This window comes from Ochotona curzoniae, unplaced genomic scaffold, assembly GCF_017591425.1.
Source record: "Ochotona curzoniae isolate NIBS_2020 unplaced genomic scaffold, NIBS_Ocur_1.0 contig_2210, whole genome shotgun sequence".
NCBI classification, from domain to species: Eukaryota; Metazoa; Chordata; class Mammalia; order Lagomorpha; family Ochotonidae; genus Ochotona; species Ochotona curzoniae.
Window position 1 is genome coordinate 8,897,996 of NW_024465369.1, and position 22,740 is coordinate 8,920,735.

Genomic DNA, 22,740 nt, shown 5'->3' on the forward strand with positions numbered 1-22,740 from the left:
TGAACCAGAGTGTGAATAATTTATGTGAATCATATGCAACTTAGAATCTTGAATATGCAAGTTTTCTTAAGGAAAACTGAAACTGAACTAGCAATACAACATATTATCCACTTGTTTTTTTTTTTTTTTTTGGTTTCTAACTTACTCCTAGCCTCTAGGGAAATTTCATTTCATAATATCTCGCCTTTCAAGAATTTTAAATGGGTATGTGGCTTCTAGGGTATTATCACATTCCATTTACATACAAAATGAATTAATACCGAAAGTCAAATTAATACCAAGGCCTGCTAAATGTTAACTAATATTAAGAACACTAACTTAATTTAAAAATAATCATTTCAAGTTTATTTCAACAGATACCACACAAACAGCAGATATAGTTACAACAATTTCATAAATACTGACAGAAATCCTACGTAGATTTTTTTTGAAAATCTTTCTCATTGGTTAATTTTTTATTAACTACTAAGTAGATAGAAATTAGGATAGCTTCCTGGAGCATCCTCTGTAATTACCTACTCTTTAAGCAAAGAATTGAAAAAGCATTGCTCCTTTTAAAATGAAGTACAGATATCATTTCATACTTCTCTAACACTTCTGTTTTTTGGAGACGATCTATTTTTCAGATTTTGGCAAAAGTATTTACATGTTTAACTTGAAGTGTTTAAAGAATATTGTCAAATTGGGGCCCAGCGCCGTGGGCTAGCAGGTGAAATCCTCACCTTGAATGTGCCAGGATCCCATATGGGCACAGGTTCTAATACCGGCAACTCCTCTTCCCATCCAGCTCCCTGCTTGTGGCCTGGGAAAGCAGTCGAGAAGGGCCCAAAGCCTTGGGACTCTGCACCCATGTGGGAGACCTGGAGGAAGTTCCTGGATCTTGGCTGCAGATAGGCAAAGCATTGGCTGTTGCGCTCACTTGGGGAGTGAATCATCGGACAGAAGATCTTTCTCACCATCTCACCTCTTCTCTGTATATCTGACTTTTCAATAAAAATAAATAATAATAAATCTTTTAAAAAAATAATATTGTCAAATTGGGAAACACACTGCCATCTTTTTGTGATGGGATAAGTTCTACTAGTGATACATTGGGATCATTTTTTTTCTGTAAAATGATATCATAAACAAAAAACTGCCAATCTTCCCTTCAAAAGCTCTAATGTGTTACGTAAAGAATTGTGAACCTGTGTCTAACATGTGGATTCAGAATGCAATTCTGCAATTGTCACCTCTGCGAACTTGACCAGATTTCTATCTCTATGTGAAAACAGCTTCTCCTGTGCCATCAGTATCTAGTATAGGTGCTATTTTCTTTAAAACTGGGAGATAATGCATTCACTGATAATGAGAGCTTTGCAATTAATTGCTCTAAACAAGTCCTGTCTGCCATATCAATCTTGTCAGAAACTAATTTTCTTTTTTTCTTGTACTTAAAAATGGAAATTTGAGGTTGTTTGAGAGCTACATTTTGCTGATGAAAAGGTAGCTAAAGATGGTTGGAGAGATGCATGGATTTTTGTTTTCTTCAATTAAAAAGAAAAATAAAGTGATAGCCACTTGAAGATATGTCCTCCTCGTGTCCCTTTTCCATCCTTCCCTGTTTGGAGCACAGAGGATACCCAGAACTATGACAGCAACTTGTTACCAGCAGTTACAAAACAAAAGGTTTTATAAAGGGGCAAATGAAGATGGCAGAGTAACTGAACAAAACTGTGAGTCCAAGGTGAGCCCTGGTACTCCCTATAAATACATTTCTGCCAGGCAGACATCTTGTATATAACAACTCAATAGCCTTCTTTGCTTGCGGCATTTCCAAATAATATGTTCCATTCTCATGCAACTAATATTTAATTTCCGGGCTTGTGAGTGTGTATCTAGTATCTTCCATTGTCTCAAGCCAACTCTATGTGCCAATTTGCTTATTTATTCTTTTTAAATTTTTGACATTGTAGTACTCCTACAAAATACACATATCGTACATTTTCTTGAGCCAATAATTAATAATGATTTCTTAGGTACTTTTATAAAATTTGCTCTTCCATTATCTATCCTAATAAAATCAGCTTTTAAAAGCAATAGATACAATGGGAATAAATGCAAAAAGCAAAGTTCAATGATATTTAGATAGAGTTTTGGGAAGAATCATGAAATGAATTTTAAAAATACAATTAGACCACTTCAGAGTTGTGATAAATTTATATGAATTCGTGCATGGCTTTTTTTGCCTGAGATTTTCACATGGCATATGGGTTTAAAAGATTAAACACAGTAATTCAGAGAAAAAAAACTATCTATCCACAGTTATGCATATATGAAATGTGAAATCTGATAAAATTCTCCACTAAGATACTGACAGTTTCTAATTTGAGTCATTTTATGTTCAGTGTTTTGGGGATTTCTGTATATGATGCTTTTCCTTTTAAAATAATCATAGGTTTCTACTTTCATTTCGAATAAAATATATAAGAAAATACAAGCTTAATGTACAAAGGTATTTCAGTAAGTTTGGAGGTAGGGGAAGGCTGTTTCATTGAGTTCAAAACATTTCAAAATCCAGGCAAAGCTTTTTATATACTGTACACTTTCTACCGACATTTGTAAAATTTCTCTTATTCAGTAGAAATCCTTAGAGTGTCTAAGTCATACAAATCAGCAGGGGCAATCTACAAAACTGTGCTTCACTTTTTTCCATAGCTCCATAACCTATTCCTACAGACTTCCATATTCAGTAACACACAAAGTTTTTCATCAACCAAAATCAGAGTTGCTGTAAATTATTTTAAATATTCAATCTGGTCTATAATTTTTCTATAGTAACTGAAGTTCATACAGTGGCTAATTATATTATAAAATCTATCTTTCCTGGTAGACTATGAGTTTCATCAGAACAAGATCCATTTCCATTTTTCTGTTCCCCAATGCTTAGGAAGATGTTTGTTATATCCCCCCAATGGAACAATCATTTTATTGTCTCCAAAATTATGAAATAAAATCCTAGAGGTTATTACAAATAATGTAGCATTAATCTTACTTTCACACAACAATTGAATAATAATAATAACAGATAGTTAGAGCAGAGCATTCCTGTATAAAAGAGTAAAAAGCTCTTACACCAAAAAAGTCAAAGAAAATAAACATGATAAGGAAAACAGAAATACAGAATTAAAAATCTCTTTCCCTTCCTACCCTTTATTTTACATAACCACTGCCTGTGTGAGCAAGACTTACAAAAGCATAGTACTGGGAGTGTGAAATCATGGGTCAAGCCACAGCCTGTGATGCCAGCATCTTGCATGGGTGTTGTTTCAAGTCCTGGCTCTCCTACTTCCCATCCAACCCCCTGCTGATGAGCCTTGGAAAGCAGTGGAAAGTGGCCCGAGTATCTGCATCTATGTTGCAGACCCAGATGAAACTTTTGGCTCCAGTTTGGCCCAGCTCTGGCTATGTGATAATTAATGGAGTGAACATCTCCCCATCCACCCCGCCTGTGTGTGTGTGTGTGTGTGTGTGTGTGTGTGTGTGTGACCACCTCTCTCTGTAACTCTTTCAAATTAAAATAAATCATTTTTTAAAGAACTCTAAAAGTCAGAAAGGTAAAATGGATATCACAGAAGAGAGCTACCTTAGGCAACAAATCACACATCCAGGAATTGTGGCCATATGCATGGACATTAGTAGGATGGGTTAAATGGCAGATACTATATCTGTCTTACGGTATGGCTAAAGCTAAAATGTTTGAGGCATTAGGTTATAATCTATAACAATAAAGAAAGTGCTTAGAGCTGTGAATATGAAACATGAAGAATCTGAAAGCTCATCTTGTAAAAGAGACTACATGCAAAACAACTCATAATTTCTCAAGAATCGTAGATAGGTTAGCCTGTTTAGGATGTAGTAACAAAGAGATCACAAACAGGTGGCTTATAAACAACAGAAATCTATTTCTTACAGTTTTGTTAGGAAATTCATGACCATATCGTACGCAGATTTGGTGCCTGCTTACTGACAACTTTTTATTATGAATTAATATTAAAATCTGGTTTCAACATCAGATCTGAATATTTTTGTGACCCTCAAAGTTGGATTCTAAATTTGTCATAGGTCATGGGAGATCAGCAGTGGAGGACAACTGATCCATTACAGTTATGAAGGATGACTAGTAAGGCTTATGTACAGAGAAGAGTTTGTTATACATTTCTTAAGAGAGGGGTTGCTTGCATGATGGTTTTCCAAAAGAGAAAGGCTGCACAGCACAGAGGAAGACGTCTACACTACCTCATTACACAAACATGTTTTAGGCTATGATATTCATTAGATCCAGTAGAAACCAAAAATTATTTTTTTCTAAAATCAAATGTATAAAAAGACTAACATGCAAAAAAACAAGATGCTTGTGTTTATTTTGACACATCTTATGTGCTAGAAAATAATCACTTCTTGAAGTTCCAGATTCTTAACCTTTCAAAGAGGACGGTTCTCAACGAGAAAATCAACATTACTGAATATAAGATGTGTGAGTTCAGTAATAAGCATTTTGTAATAATGTATATTTTATTGTGACAAATTCTATTCCGGGATTATCATTTTGCAATTTGGTAACTTAACAAATAATGCAAAATAAGAGAATATTGTACAAGAAGAATGCCATATTTCTTCTACCCTATGTTTGCCAAAGTATTTCTAAAGTACAAAAACATTTATTGCATTTAAATAATTTAACCAAATGAAGCTAACTTTAGACACTATGGTTAGAAACATAACATTAATTATAAACTGCAAAATGTTGTGTATGTGCGTGTGAGTTTTTTTTCTTTAAAGTCTATTTAGGGGCCTGGCACTGTAGCCTAGCAGCTAAAGGCTTCGCTTTCCATGCACCAGGATCCCATTTGGGTGCCACTAATCCCAGAAGCCCTGCTTCCCTTCCAGCTCCCAGCTTGTGACCAGGGAAGAGAGTCAAACACAGACCAAAGCCATGGGACCCTGCACTTGATTGGAAGACCCAGAAAAGGCTACTGGCTTGTGGCTTCAGGTTGCTTCTGCTTCAGCTCCAGCCATTGCGGCCATTTGGGGAGTGAAAACATGGATGGAAGATCTTCCTTTCTGTCTTCCCTCCTTCTCTGTATATCGACTTATAATAAAAATAAAATAAGTCTTTAAAAAAAAGGTCTATCTAGAAAGAACAACAAGGAAAAGAGACGGATGCAATATGCACAATCATAAAGACTATTTTTCTTTTTTTAAGTCAGCAGGTAGACCTCGACACTGAGTGCATCTGCCCTGGGAAGTATCATTTTGGCAGAATGTGAAGCAAAGCACAGGCGTGTTAGTTACCAAACGCGTATTATGTTACAGTCTAGTCTTTAGCACCTCTTTGTTTTTAAAATTCCCTTAATATGAACCTGGGATATGCCATTACTATAAGTAAATTGATTTCAAGGGAGTAAGTACTTCAATAGACTCTATAGTTCATTATTCCCTAACATTCATTAAGCACTTAAAATATCCATGTACTTTACATAAACAACCACTTAACTGCTGCACGTGTGTGCATAGTTGTGTGTTTACTTTAATTATTTCATTAAATTAAAAAAAACAACTATTAAGGTGACCAAATGAAAGAAAAAATCTGATATAGTCAATGGCTTAAATATTTTGAGAATGCTCAAAGTTTTGGTAGTAAAAGTCTGAGTTAATGACTATCTCCAATAATTACGATGTATTGTGGTGGCTTTTAAATTTGTTCAAATTCAAAATTGGCTTCTTTTGAAGTCATAAAACATCTTTTAAATATGTACTTTTAATCAGAAAGTTTAGCATTTGTTAACGTTAATATACACAATGCTATATCTTCTGTTACTTGATCATTTTTGATGAGTAAAAAGCTCAGATATTCACTGCTAAACTGTTAAGTGTAGCATATGCGAATCCAAATCCTATTCCACGAAGCAGACATGTACTACAAAGTCAAGATAATTCAGGATTCAATATGAATTAGTTTGTGGTTCTGTTCAATTACGGTGAATAGTCCTGTGAAAATCAAAGTGACACTCAACAGGAATTCCATATAGGTTCCAGATGTTAGTCCATTTCACTAACTTATCTGTGTGAGATACTTCCCTTTAAGCTTCCATAAATAATCCTCATAATATTCACATCCCCTTTTTGAAGAGTCTCATAGAATTCTACAGACATTTTAACTAGTTTTAGTCATATTCTTTATCAGAGGGCAGAGGCATTGCCAGTTCTATGAAGAAGATATTTTAAGAACAAATCGCCAATTTTTGGACTATTGCTGACCTAATAAAAAAACTTAATTTCCTTGTTTTTGATCACACTGGGAGCAGATAACAATGATTACCAAGAAGATAATCCCTTTATTTTTACAAATCAAAAAGGATGTTTTGAGAATACATATACTAATTTAGAAACCAAAGCAAATCAAGTATCCTCATTAATCACATGATTTCCCAAATAATTTGTAGTTTTCAAAGGCCAGTGTCTGCAACCTTATTATTACATTAAATATGCTTGCAGTCATTTACCTGCAAGCAAATCTATGTGTGCCAACAAATAAACAAAACATAACAGTGATGGAGATAAACCCCTGAACACAGAAATCTGTCTCATTAGTGACTATGGGATCAAATGTTCATGTTATTTCAATAAGTCTGCTTTATGATAGCTTACAAAATATACAGCAGGATAGATTTTATAATTTTTTTTATAAAATATGATAACTACATATGCATTTCTATTGTTGCTGTGATTATTTAAAAATGAAAAAAAATTAATTATCCCCAAATGCTTCTCTAATTCTTCCAGGTTCAAGTCTTAACCTTCTAAAACTACAATCTGCCACACCAAAGCACAAGTACTAGATAGGAAGAAACAATTCCTCTTGAGGAAATCACTGTGGCTCAACAGGCTAATCCTCCACATACCAGTGATGGCTTTCCATACAGGTCTTGGTCCCAGTGCTTTCTGTCCCAGTTCTGATCGAGCTCCTTGCTTATGGCCTGTGAAGTCAGCAGAGGGTGATTCGAGTCCTTGGGACCCTGTACCCATGTGGAGACCCCAAGTCCTAGTGTGGGATAAGCTCAGCTCCAGCCACTGCAGGCATTTAGGGAGTAAACCAGTGGAGAGAAATCCCTCTCCCTCTCTCTGGCTCTTCTCTCTTTTTTGCTTTCAAATAAAAATAAATAAACCTTAAAAAACAAAAGAAAGAAATGATCCCTCTTCACAGCATCAGAATGTCTGTTATATAAGACAGTAAAATAATCAGTACTAACTTGATTTTCTGCTTAAGTTTCCTTTCTTTCCTTTAAAGCAATAAGGTTCCATAATGACTTAGACACATCGCTGTAAATGTTTTCATTGAAATATGAGAAATGTAAGTTTAGGTGTAGGGAAAACATTGCCTTTAATTTTATAATATGCAATGTATGTATCAAGGAGCAGCAGCTTAATTTCACATATTAATTGAATTACCAATTAATAATTTAAAGCTACATTACTTGAATTTTAAAACTACTTGGAAAATCATATCTAGTGCTTTTTCATCTTAAAAGCATTAAATGTACATGTAAACAGAGCTTCAAGTTTCAGAAATCATATAAAATATTCAAATAAGTAAGCAAACCCTTAACAAAAGTAAAAAAGATATCTAGGGTGGAATTAAAAAAAAATAAGTTACATGCTTTGAAAGACAGCCAAATTGTTTAATGTCAGCATACACTGAGCTATCTACTGGGCAAATATGCTGCAGAAAGAGAGTACATTTTAAAGCCATATAATTACCATTAAATTCAAAAAGTTATTTGTTTGAAGTTGATTCTGTAAATCTTTAGAAAAGATTTTATATTCATATTTTGAAGCATTCAAATATGGCATCAAGAATAAAAACAAGTACAAATGTAAATAATGTAACAACAGATTGAGTTTTTGTACTTCTTGTTCCCTTTACAAGCTATCTTGTCATTAAAATAAATCACATGGTGTCACCTTTTTTCTCAAATGTCTCCTCTCAAAATGAGGCATCAAAGTCTAATTTTTTTTGTCTACAGTATCTTAATTTTTAATGTTTTTGAAGAACAAAGATAAACTATAGTATGCATCTGGTTGTCTTTCAGAGAGCTGTAAGGATGTCTGGGATTAAAGAGTGTGTGGAGTTTCTCCTCTCTGCATTCTTACTGCTGCATAAACAGCTACCTGACAGAAGAGTCTGGAAGAAGGAAATTTGTTTGATAACAAATCCAGAGCATATACTTTGAATAAGCATTTCAGTGCCACCAAGAACATCATCAAGAATGTCGTATATTATTAGACATCATTGACTCTTAAAAATTTTTGATTTCTTGTAAAGAAACACTTGCATTTATAAACATTCAAGACAATGCTTACAATACCTCCAAGTGAACTGATACATTTTAAATGTATGCATTTAAAATTCCATCTGCTGGATCCCTACACAAATGGCAACAACAGCCCAGAGCTGGACCACAAAAGTCAGAAGAAGTCTTAGGTTGGTTGCAGGGACCCAAACCACAAGCTAGGAACTTCTTCTGGGTCTCCCATGCAGGTACAGGCTCCCAAGGCTTTTGGCAGTCCTTGACTACTTTCCCAGGCCACAGAAAGGGAGCTGGATGGGAAGCAAGTCTGCAGGGATTAGAATCAGCACCCATATGGGATCCTGGGCAGATTCAAGGTGAGGACTTCAGCAGATAGGTCACCGTGCCGGGCCCCTGAATGATTCTTTATAAATGAGTAAGCAACTAGCTTTCAAAAAATAAGTTCATTTTTATCTGGAAATTTCATATAAAATAAAAATGAGTGTTAAAAAAGTTGTTATACAATATATAATATACCCTGATCTATAATGTGTCACATTCATATGCTGGAAAAACATTACTTGCAATAATGCATGTGCAAATCCAAGTTAAAAATAGTTCTTGATCATACTGGAAGATTTTAATTTATATTCTCTAATTAGTTGCCCATTATTCTAGAAGGATTAACTTCAAAGAGTTAAAAATTGATTTATAACAGAAGCTTACTCTGGATTCTATATTTAACATCACAAATAATATTAAAACATAAAGTTAAGTTTGGGGAAAGCACTATCTGTTTAAACTCCAAACAGAAATCTGATATAGCTAGTTTATATCTTAAAGACAGATGAGCTAACTTTCCCATTTCCTTAGCAGGCTTACCTGTCCCATTGTCTAAAAAATCTCATGTTACAGTAAAAGTCATATTCACAACCCATAGCAATGTTTATTGTGACCTTCTGAAACAAAACAAATATTACCATTAGAAGGCCAATTCCTTCCTTTGGCTTAGATGGTAGTAAGAAGAATGTTTTTTTCAATTTTTAAAATAAATTAGCTGCCTAGTTATCCATTTCAGATAAAATGATACCATCAGAATTTACTTTATTTCTAACTTATTCCAAAGTCCTGAATTTGCCATATATCACATATAAATCCCCATAGTAAAGTGCTCATGAATGACTGGAAAGTTTCCATGGTGACAACCTCATTATATCATCACTCCCTGGGATAGGAACCTGGATCTCAAATGTTAGAGATGTCAATTACAGTGAACACTGATGCAGGAGAGAAGGAATGCGCTGGCTTACACTTCCTAAACAACGCAACTGTGTGAAATGTTCCCACAGTGACTGCAACAGGTATTTTCTTCGTTTGTAAACATTAATTTTCCTGGAAGAGAACCCTAAAATTTTAGACTAAACTTAAAAATAATCTCTCTAAAATTGAATCCAGGCATGAAAACCTTAAGACAAGTGTGGAGTTTCTAGCTTACAGATAAATGACTTCTCTGTGAGCCATCAGGAGGACCAAGGCATCACACTGAAGTGTTCAGAGAACATAAATGCCCCATGAAGTTTTCATTACTTCAGGCAAAAATCCATTTGCATTGACACGGCTCTGTCAACGTTTCATTCTTTGGGGAGCAGCAACACAAACATCCAGAGTCAGTTCTCAAGTGAATATGAGCTTTTAGAAGCTAACAGCTGCTGAGCCCCTGTGCTCCAGCTGCCGTGCACAGCACAATTTCCAAAGTAAATATGTTCCAGAACTGGGCATTCGGAGATTGAAATCAATTAATGCTTATGTGTAAGCCATTTTAAATCTATGATTTTGAAACCTTAATTGACAGAAATAATGATCAGTTACAATATGTTTTGAGGCTGGATTATGGTTTGAAACAAGTGAAGATAATTGTAAGTGAAAAATGAAAGAAAACAGCATACCTCAGTAAATGAGTCATTACCCTCTGACCTTCCCAATCAGAAAAGAAATTCTGATGACAGTAGCACACTTCTTGAATGGTCCTTCAAGACGATAATAAAATTAAATGGATAATGTGAAATTGATTTTGCTTGTTTTCAATCTAATTTAAATGTAGCTTTCCTTTCTCAACAACTATCAGATCGCCTCCATCCCACCACCCATGAAATTTCTGCCCCTCTTTGACTGCAGTAGGACTCAATGATGAAAAAGAGAGAAGAGAGGTACCCTGTAGAGACAAAGGGAAGATAAGAGGGAAGAATGAAAGAAAAACACCAATAAAGGAAGATCTATGGTAGCAATTGTTTACACATTGTTGTTGGGCTAATTTAAATTTCCCTGGTGGCTTTAGTGAGGCATTTGGCGTTAGTGCTCAGGGAGATACATAGATACCAATGTGCTAATAGGTTGTATGTTGTAGGTTAAAAGAATCAACCACAAACAGTTTATTCTCAAAGAGTTGTGGTGACATGGCCCACAAGTAAGACTTACTGATATTTTATTTCCTTAGGAAGAGTTTTGGAGTCACTTCAGTTACAAGGGAATGTATGTGATTGGGGCTCAAGTTGTCCAAGCTCACACTTCATAAAAATGGAATACAAGTCATTTTAGCATGTCTAGCTCTCTGCATATATTCTACATATTTTGAAACAAAGCATATGTTAGACATTCTGCATATGTTAAACATATTCAGATATAAAATGTGCTATATATATGATATATATATGAGATTCTGATAAAATGGGATTCTCAATGACATACAACAATAAATAATTTAAACAAAGGCATAAAATATAGATTGGAAAGTGTAAATTGGAACTTAATTTTCCAATATTGCTTATAATAAAACAATTTTAAGATTTCTTTTAGGATAACTCATAGGTTTAACCCTTTGCTTAGAATCAAATTTGCAATTTGAAAGTTATTTTTTATCTTTATATGATTTGTGATGATTTTTCTTTAGACTACAATAAATGTTATTGTATTGATAAGATAGAGACTGAGACAGAGAAGCAAAGACAGGCAGAATAAAGATTGCTCATCTGGTAATTAGTGCTTCAAATTCCTGAAACATCAGAAGATGAGACAGGGTGAAGTTATAGTTTGGAGTTCACTGCCATATGAATGACGGCAACTGCATTCTCAGCCATGAACTTTGCTTATGAGGGTGCACCTCAGTTAGGAGCTGAAATCAGAAACAGAGTTGAAGCATAAACTCAGACTGAAATGTCACGAAAGCAATATTTCTAACCAAGTCAAACCCTACCTCAATTTGTAATGTTTTATTATTTTGCAATATTTATCATTTATGCAAAAGACAGAGCAATGGGAATTGGGTGAGAATGGAGAAAGAAAGTTAGACAAAGAGAGGAAAAGCTCTTTCATCCGCTGATTCATCCCCCAAATGACCACAGTGGTCAAGCAGAAGTCAGGAACACTCTCCAGGTCTCCCACATGGGTGAAAGTGTCCCAGCTGTCTGGGCAATAACACACTGCTTTCCCAGGTTCACGACCAGAGAGCTTCAACGGAAGCTCCATAGCTAGAACTCCAGCACCACACAATAGACTATGAATATCCAAGCAGCAATTTAACCTGATGTACACCAACACAGCAACGCAGGCACCAATGTGTGACTATTTCTTAGAAACCAAATTTGTACTTTAGAAAATAGAATTTAAAAGCTCTGAGTTTAACAGAAAATACCATGATCTCTAAAGGCAAGTTCAACATAAAAATTCCATAAATGTTCTGAGAAACATAACTCGTTCTTAAAACAAGTTTGTAACCTCCCTTGGGGTCCTAGCCTGGAATGGAGAAAGGAAACCCTTACACGATATATTTTCCTTTTCAGATGTTTGTTATCTGATAGTGCTTTATTGTTGTAGCACCACATTTTATTAAATATTAATACAGTAACTCTGGGAAACTATATTCTAGTTTACAAACAGGGTTTGGGGACTAAAGGATGTGAATTCTAGTCTGTGTGGTGCTTTGATTCTTACTGGTTGTTGAACTTTGTGTAAGACTAAATTCTCTCTTGTGTAAAATAAGGTTATATTTGCATGTTTGGTGTCTGCAATAACATAAAGTAGAGGAGAATCCATTTCAAATCTAGAAAGGTGTCTCCAGGCAGTAACCTTACGTAAGTTTACAGCTCCAGACATCGTGAGCCATCCTGTTTCCTAGTCACAGAGCTCCTTTAATTCCCTTCTAAGTGCTAGGGCTTGTTTAAATTATTCCTCCAATATGTGTTTGATTTCAAGTAAAGTTGAGTTTACATTCATGTCTTTCTCCTGGTGGAAGAAATAAAACCACTGAAACAAATTATAAGATAAATATGTTAGTGGTGTGCACAAGGGCGTGCTAGTCTAAGCTTGCTTATGTAATACTAGCATCCCAACATGGGCACCAATTTGTGTCATGGCTGCTCCACTTCATGTCCAGCTCTCTGGCTATGGCCAGAGAAAGTAGCTGCAGAGCTCCTGAACTCACATGAGAGACCCAGAGGAAGCACCTGGCTCTTAACATCTGATAGGCTCAGCTTCAGCCATTTGGCGCCATTTGGGGAGTGAATCAGCAGATGGAAAGCTTTCAAAGAAAAACAAAAACTAAACCTTTAAAACATTCAAATGTATTCAAGTTATCTATATCTATATTATCTACCTTATAGCCTCTTAATGGGAATACTTGCTTATAAATTGAAAAGTGGCACTCAAATTTAAAATGCAAATATTTTGTAATTATACATATTCCACAAAAGTGAACCATGGATATTCTAGAATATATAGTTTTATATTTTACATATTTGGAAATAAACTGTCTGCCCCTAACTTTATTTCATGTTTTGAATCAGATTTATAGTCACACTGAAATAAAAATAATAGCAAAAACTAAACTATTAAAAAAACTTAAAAACTTAAAACTTCAAACTTAAAAACTAAAACTTTCCCCCACTTTAGTGTAATGTCTGGTGGTAAGTCATCACTGTTTTAGTAAATTGATCAGTTTTTTCCTGAATCCAATGTCCCTTTTATTTCCAATTTATTTTAAAATTTACAGGGCCCAGTGCAGTAGCCTATCAGCTAAAGTCCTCACCTTGCACATGCTGGGATCCCAAATGGACACAGGTTCATGTCCCAGCAGCTCCACTTCCCATCCAGCTCCCTGATTATAGCCTTGGAAAGTAGTGGAAGACAGCCTAAGCCTTGGGACCCTGCACTTACTCTGGGACCCGAAAGAGGCTCCGGGACCCTGGCTTTGCATCAGCTCTGCTCTGGCCATTGCAGCTACTTGCGGAGTGAATCATTGGATGAAAGATTTTCCACTCTGTCTTTTTTCCTCTCTGTATATCTGACTTTCCAACAAAAAATAAAATAAATCTTAGGCAACTGAAAATCTACTTACCATATCATCTAACAATATCACGTCTAGGAATATATCCAAAATACTAGTTACTTGAGAAAGCAATGTGCACCCCCAATGTTCACTACAGCACAATCAATAATTACATAAACATGGAAATTCCTAAACAACCTAATTCCCATTAACACAGGACTGGAAAAGAAACTGTGGTTCATCTATGCTACGCAGCTACTAAAAAAAAAAAAAAACATGAAATGCTATTGTTTGTGGCCAGATGAGCCAAACTGGAGAACATTATGCTAAGAGAAATGAGTCAATCCCAAAAAGCCAGATAGCATATGTTTGATCTAACATAAGATAAATTGATGTCAAAATTAAGGATTTTACCTGTGAATTATACCTTATTGTACCTGCTCGTTATTTGCACCCTTCAAAATAAGACCTTGCAATGTAACCCATTAATGAATCATCCATAAGAGACTGATTGCTTATAATCACCTGAGATATTCAATACCACTTTTATCACTCTTACTTCTACTACCTGTAGGTAATGAGGATCTGGTCCTCACTGTACCTTTACTAGTGCCTTGGGACACATGAAAAGGCTGCACACTCTTTTTCACCACCCTAGTGTCACATTGATACCTTTGTTAAATGTTCGTTAACTTCATGTGGATGAATGTTCACTACTTTTTCTCTCCTTGTGGTGGACTGTATTAAATGGATGCATTATGAAAAAGTAGCAAATATAAATATGTTGATAGGCAGAAACAGGAGAAGTAAGTCCTCATGCATGCACTACAAATGGACTTACAATGAAACAGTTGATAATTTCCTACATGGTTGGGAGACACCCCAGTGGTAGAAAGGTGAGCTTGTGAAAAATTCATGAAAGATCCATTGTAAGACTGGAGGGTAGAACAAAGGGGAGGGGAGGGAACTGGGGAAAGGGAAGGAAAACCCCAGTGCCTGTTAAACTGTACCATAAAAACAATCAAATAAAATAATCAATAAATCTTTTTTAAAAATTTACAGAGAAGGGCTGGCATTGTATCATAGCAGGCTAACCCAAAACTTCTAAAGACAGCATTCCAGATCAGAGTGTGGGTTCAAGTTCTGAACACTCTGCTTGCTATCCAGTTTCCTGCTTCAGGGCATGGTAAAGCAGCAGCAAATGGCCCAAGTACTTGGGCCCCTGTCACCCATGCAGAAGAACTGAATAGAGTCTCAGGAACATGGTCCCAGGGGTTTTTGCAGCACTGGTGGGGAGTGAGCCAGCAGATGGAAGGTCTGTGTGTGTGTGTGTGTGTGTGTGTGTGTGTGTGTGTGTCACTCTGCCTGTGTGTCATTCTGCCTCTCAAATAAAGGAAAAAGTAATTAAATCTATAAAGAGCATAGGGTTAATTATTTGTTTACTATCTTAAACAACATACAATTATGTGTTTCATTATCCATGCTATATTACTCAATTTTATTGAGATAGTAGCCAATATCTATTATATTTACTAATTAAATTATATGAATTTTAAATAAATAATTTGAAAGATTATTTGCATAAAGGTAATTCCCTTCTTTAAAGCAGATTTAATCCCTGGGAGGCCAGATGACCAAACTATTAAATCAATGTACCATATACAAACCTGTAAAGTGTCCCTTAAAGTTGTAAAATAACATTAGCCATTATCTCTATCACTCATAGCCCTTTTGTCTCTACCGGCATTCTCACAATCACCTTTTTATCCATAAAGGAACCTAACTATATCCATTATTTTCCGAGCCAGTAAGAGAGTTAACTTTCTATTTCATATGATTGCTTTGCTGTCCCTTGAGAATCTAAAAAAACAATTTGATATTTATAAATTTTACCATAAAGGTAATTACAAACAATAAAATAACATAAATATTTCTGTTTCATAAATACAATTTCATATCTTAATTCTGTAAAAGATGGCTCAATGATAACTTAGAAATAAGCATACATTGAGGAGCACCATAACTTTTAAGTTAGCATGTATCATAAACCGTAATGAAAAGACAATATGCCAACTACACGGCCTCCCTGATGATTCTTACCTACTGTATATACGGAAATGCCAAATTAAATACTGTGCCAATCCTGGATGCATTAGCAGAGCTGTCAGCTGAGTAAATGCTCGCTCGCTCATGTCTCATCAGCACTCTGGTGCACACTTGTTGAGCTTCATTTACGAGATTGTCAGAAAACTAAATGCATTTTCACAGCACCTTCCAGATCTTTAATCAAGAATATCTAATGAAGCCAAAAGGCAATTTTTCAATTCTTTTCTACTTCCTTTTTCTCTCAGTAGGATATTGACAGTGGTACAAAGAAGATGATACGCATCTTAGTGGTACAAGGGAGGGAGAGCTATAATCCACATTTTTACCAAACGAACAGTTCAAGTGCCATTCTTCACTTCAAGGGCAACTTGAAGCAGGGATTTGCTTTATTACAGGTCCACTAATGCCAACTCTAAATCCCCATCATTTCATGAGAGAGTATAAAATCTGTCTTTGGTCTGAGAAAAGGAATCTCTCACGATACTGATGCACGAAATGACATTATTGACATTAAAAGCCTCATCAGTTATTTCCCAACGGTATTTATTCCTTTTTCAGAGGGGTTTGTTGTGACATTCGGCATGAAGGAAACAGGCATCCTTTGATTCAGCAAGGTCTGGCGGGAAACCAAGTCTCCAAATAGTTTCTTTAAACTGTTGCATTTAACAAATATTGTACTGAATCTCTGATTGTGTGTGTGTGTGTGTGTATGTGTGTGTGTGTGTGTGTGTGTGTGTGTGTGTGTGTGTGTGTGTGTGTGAGGGGGGGGAGGGAGAGAGATGAGTCCAATTCAATACAGGATTTTTAAAACACTTGGCTTTGAATTTACTGGCTGGTAGTGTATTTGCATGATAGTATATCAAGGTTACAGTGTATTTGAAATCTGTCTCTTCTCAACTCACAAGGGTTTTTCCACCTGTGTGTTGTCTCAACAAATAATGGTCTCCCACTTCCTCATTCCTCATCCTTACACTCAACTAACCAATCCAGAAGACAGCAAGCAATGGGCCCACCACAGAAGTCTAGCGGCTAAATCCTTGCTTTGCAACTGCCAGGATGCCATATGGGTGCAGAATAGTGTCCCAGCACCCCCACTTCCTAGCCAGCTCCTTGCTTGTGACCTGGGAAGGCAGTCAAGTATGGCAGAAAGCCTTGGGACCCTGCACCCATGAAGGAGACTCAGAAGAAATCCCAGGCTTCTGGTTTCATATCACCTCAGCTCTTGCTGTTGCAGCTATGTGGGGAGTGAAACATTGGATGGAAGATCTTCCTCTTTGTCTCTCCTCCACTTTGTATAAAAAAGAAACAAAAGAAGGAAGCAAAAAACAACCTGCTTCTTCATGTATTTAAACATCTACAGAGCCCTACAGCATTAGCGCCTGCATTCATAAGAATCTCTCCAAAATGGCATTTACAGGACCAGTTGGGGGATCATTTACTCTATTCATCTTTCTGTCTTGAACATCCTAACATCTTCCAAACAGTACAAATTAGATATAAATTTAAATAGACTATCTACCTTCAAACAGTTCACATTCTGAGATGCTTATAATGAAGAACAAGAGTTCTTGCAAAGGCTATGAGAGAAGGGTTCAAGGATTGATCTGCAAGGGCTTATGGGTTCAGAAAACCTAGAAATTAAACAAAAGAGAAGACAGTCTACAGGCCCTCACTATTCTCAGTTGCCTTGCCAATGAAGTTTTCTTCTGAAACAAGTAGAAACCATGATAATGGCTTGGGACAGAAGATCTGCTTGGTGTTTTGAAAGGCCGTCCTAATAGCAGGATGCGAAATGCACTGCACTTTCTAGTGCTCTTTAATTAGCCAAATTTCATAAATTTGTACTTTTGGATATGACAATGAGGCAACTGCAGTGCTATTTTGATATTCGTATGAAGCAGAAGCAGTCACAGCTACCATGATGAGTTTCAATCCTTAAAATACTGTTACAGGGCTGTATATTTTGCAAAATGTAGAGGTTTAAAAAAAAGCTCAGCTAAGTTTTGGAAAGTCATTTTCCAAAGTATTATTGATGGATGTCTTAGCAGTTACTTCAGGTTTGGAGACAACTCGTACGTGCTTGGTTAAAAAAATATCTGCCAAAACCTCATGCCTGATCTCTGAAATAAAATTAACATTGCAGCTGCATATGTGCTTTAAACAAAAGTCTATTTTGTTTTGTAATTAATGCTACTTCATAGTAATGATTCATATTTTGTGTTTATATTTTGATTTTTAAAATGACTATGTGTTTTAAGCACTAACATGCTATTTCACATGTTGCTTAAGGTTGCATATTGTTCTGGAAACCTTACGATACACTAGACAAAATGTTGTTTAATTTTGTCTCTAAAAGTACTTAGATTTGCAAATGATGAAAGCTGAACTCATGTTCATTTCTTCTAAAACACATAAAACCATGGAAACAATGAGTTGCTAGGTCCCTCGGATACATATTCATCATTTCTCTGAAACTCTATGTTGACCACACATATTGTCCACTGCATATGTGAAAAGCTTTTTTCCTTAACACATGAAGTACCATTTTTCATTACTGTGTGTCTCACACTCTTTCCAAAGTTCAATTCTATTCAGAATTCCTGCAATGCATATTATTAAAATGAAAAGTTATCATTAAGTTGGGCTTCCTTGGTATTTAGAGAAGTAAAATCAATGAAAGTGAAACAATAAATTCCAAATTTGGATGGTTTTAGTAACATCATTTAAAAACAGTGAAATCACTTTATGTCCAGTGTGGAATAATTAAGCTTTAATTTTGCAAAGTACTACACGCTATATAAAGAATGATCTTTATCTTATCCAGTTTGATACAACTTCCCATTCTAAGTTGCCATGATTACAACATTTTGTAAATATGAAGCTTGATTTCGGTGCAATTTAGTCATTTGCTCCCTGATACTACATTAAGAATTACAAGTCTCTACATTCTGGATCAGGTGAAGTTTACGTATAACTCAAATCTTTGTCATCAGCATCAATCCACATTGTACGATAAGTTCTATGCCACTAAGATAAAATATATTATGTTAAATACAATTCCCTTTGTCTCACCTGGACTACACCATAGCCCATTGCAAACTCCATTTTCCTCCTGCATCATGCATTCTCATGGCTCAATTACTTGACATTCAGAGGTAAAAATGGTGAGCTTAAAAATGGGTAGCAATTCCAAAAAAAAAAAAAACATTAAGGATTTATTTTTATTTATTTTTAAGCCATACTAATGGAGAGAAAAATGGAAACAAGAGAAGAGATTTCTATCTGCAAGTTCACTTCACAAATGGTCCAACTGGCCTCAATTCCTATGGCTTGATTAGGTCCAAAAATGAGCCAGGAGCCTCTTCTTGGCTTTCCATGTGGAAGCGAGAGACCAAGCACTTGGGACATCCTACACTATCTCCCAGGCACATCACTTGGGAATTGAAACAGAAGTAGATCAGCCAGCACTCCAACTGAAGCCCATACAGGACACAGGCATTGCAGATGGTGGTTTAGCATGATGCACCACCAGAATGTTCCAGAAAAATGTCTAAGTCAATGATTATGCTATGTCCATATCTATTCAATACCACATAACTATTATTGCATTCTGCTTTCTTAAAAATCAATCACATTTTATGTGATGACATGTCATCTCTCATTTATTTAAAGTATTGAGCCAATTGAAAAGGAACATAAAAGCATACATCATAAAAGTAAAATAAGCTCATGTTTCAACTGCTATATCTTTTTTGCCTTAATTAAAATAGACATATGCCCTAAAATATAAATAAATGTACTTTATTGGATACATTCCACCAATTTGGTTAGCTCTAGGAAAAGATCAATCAGGAAGAAGAAATGTTGATAGATTTAGCAGCATAAATATTGATCTTTAAAACACATTTTGTATTTTACAACACTTTTCTGGGTTAGAAATGAGTATATAATCAAGGAACACTGTAATAAGAATTCATATCAAATCATTCAACACTCTATGCATAAGCCATATGTATTTATATTAAGTATATTCCCAAATAATTTGTTACATTCTGCTACTTAAAAAAAAATGATTTTGGTTCAGCAGTATGACACAACTGGTCAGAAGCCACCTTTAACTCCAGAATCCCATAGACTGGTGTCAGATTTCCAAGAGATGTGCTTCCTAACTGGTTCCCTGTTAATTTATCTGTGAAGGTAGTGGAAGATGGGCTTAATACTTCATGCTCTGACATCTACAAGGGCGCTCCATCTCCTAAATTCATGCTCATTTAGACCTAGCTGATGTTACCATTTTAGGGCATGCAACAATTGATGGAAGATTGGTCTCTCTTGTTCTAGATCGCTCTCTCTCTCTCTCTCTCGCTCTCTCTCAGTCTCTGTGTCTCTGTCTTTTTAGCTCTCTGTTGTACATATGTTTGTCTCCCTTTCTCTCTGATGCTCTTTCAAATAAATCTTTAAAAACACAAGATATTTGTAATGTAAAAATCAAATTATAGGCTAATATCTATGAACAATAAACCACACATGCTCTCTAAAAGGAATTATTTCTATGATTCCAAAAATCTATCATAGTGCATTATTTTCTCAAAAAATGTACTTTTTCCATGCAAAAGAGCACCCCCAATCTTAAGATTAGCTGAAAACAAAATTTCCTATTACCAGCATTTCCATGTTCCTTGTTAAGCATATAATTTTGAAATAATTTAACAATATATGGTCAATTATAGATTAAAAATCCACTAATATATGGGTGATCCATATTATTTACCATTATTTCTCTCTTACAGAAAAAGAAAATCCATCAAGGAGTGAAAAGAGAATTCACAATTTGGGACCTTTGACATTTGAATGATTACTTCATAGCAGAATTGCTCTACTTTCCAATATCTGCTTTCATTTGAAATGCATCTTTTATGAGAATCTGAATGATTTAAAGGATTAGAGTACTGAAGACTGACAATGCCACATGAGGACACACAGACACTCAACATTGGCTCACTTGGCACCAAATGACTAGGGATTTTTTTTCTTTTTCAAATTTGCCCTTTATTCTCAGTACACTCTCACGTGTCATTTTTCCCATCACTTCTGATTATCCAATAAAAGTGCCATGAGTAAACTAACATTTTTGAAGGAACAAAGAATCCTGCATGGATGGCTACACCAATCTGTACACCTGAGATCTAATTAATTTCTATTTTTGGTTCCAGCCCATGGCTAAAATTAGCTCTTCAGAATTTTATTCACCAAAGTCACTGGTGTCAGATCCTGTGCCTATATCCCCCGAAGGACTATAGGAAAGGACAACTAAGTATTTCAAGTGGTAGGTGTCTCATTATCTCAGGAATGTGGTCACAGAAACTGCACATCCACTTTAACACAAGCCTAAAGCGGTGTCTTTCTTTTCAATTAATGTTAAGAAACAATGATCTCAATTTTTCAGGTGACAGAAACCTTCTTTCACACAGAAATGTGAGTTTAGCAAGACCAGGAAAGGGGAGCATGTTGACTTTTATAAGCAGCATGTATCCTGGTGCAGTACGGAAGGAGCATATTCAGAGTGGACTTTGGGGAAGGAACAAGTTTCCCAAAGATTGTTACTGCTTAATGAGATTCGTGACCACACATCCATTATATGGGATAAGCATGACTCCCCGTTGGCTCCCCAAAGCCTGCTGACAGTTGGTGGTTATGATATTAACTCGTTTTAAAACCCCAAGAATGTTTTATTGCCATTTTCTCCTATTTTTATAATATTACAACAAGACTTGTGTTCAAGGAGAAAAGCAGTGTTAAAACAGTACAACTAGACATTCCCATTTCAGTGTTGCTACAAATCAGGCTTTTTAAAGATATCATCTTTTTCCAATTTCAAAAAAAACCTAATTTTGGTGATATCCATATTACACAGGTAGAATCTCCAAATACTGGCATCGTGCATACTTGGCTTAGAAAAACTTGTTTTTTTATCACTGCACAAGAAAGCAAAAGTGTTTACAAATTGTGTTTTAAAAAGAGCAAAACTACTCAGAAATATCTGTTTGAATGTTGATTGATTTTTAAAGTGGGGGCTCTTCCCACAAATAAGGTATGCCTTAAACATTCTTCATAGTCCCTCTACGTGAGGAGAAATTCACAGATTCAGAAGGGACCAGCATCAATTGTCACACGAGATAGCCTGCTCTGTTGTTTTCAAAAGCTGTATAGAAGAGTATATACAACATTAAAAACAGCAAAAAAAAAAAATTCCTTATCTAAATTTATCACTTAGAAATGTCAAACATTTACTTGGTATTATACAAGCACATCATTCTTCCTGGAAAAATAAAATAATTTGTATTTTTCAAGAAGTATGATAGTATTTGTGGAGCATAAAAGATAACATATGTTCCTCTTCCTTCCATCTGTTTAAGACAAAGATAAAAGCCCTCTGTGAGTAAAAACAAATAATAAAAATCCTCAAAGTTGTGTTTTTATCCTATAAATTCATCACAAAGAGCCATTTTTCATAGTGTTATCAAGATGAGAAAAGTGTTCTAGATCACTAGGATTTCTGTCTGGTTACATTCATATTTAAAGCAGTGCTACATCCCCCTAGAACAGAGTATAAAGGCAAGGAAACCACCTGCAGCGCCAGTCACTTCAAAATTAGTGTCAGCGATCCTCTGCTCTGAAGTAGTGAAAATACCACTTTGAACTATGGAGAGAAAAACCAAATTACATTTGAAATGACTAAACTCAGGAGAGAGAATATGGATTTATGGTGAAATGTATTCCTCAACAAGTACCTTTTCTATCATTATAAAGTAGTTCATTAATTACACTTATAGATTTCTGGATGACTTACCTTAGACACACTTTTTAAAGCCTGTGTTGGGGCTCCATGTGTTATAAATAGCAGCATCTGTTTCATATCTCCCTACACAGGACTATGACTTGCACTGAAGGTATACATAATATAAGCTAGTTCTCCTGCTCTTC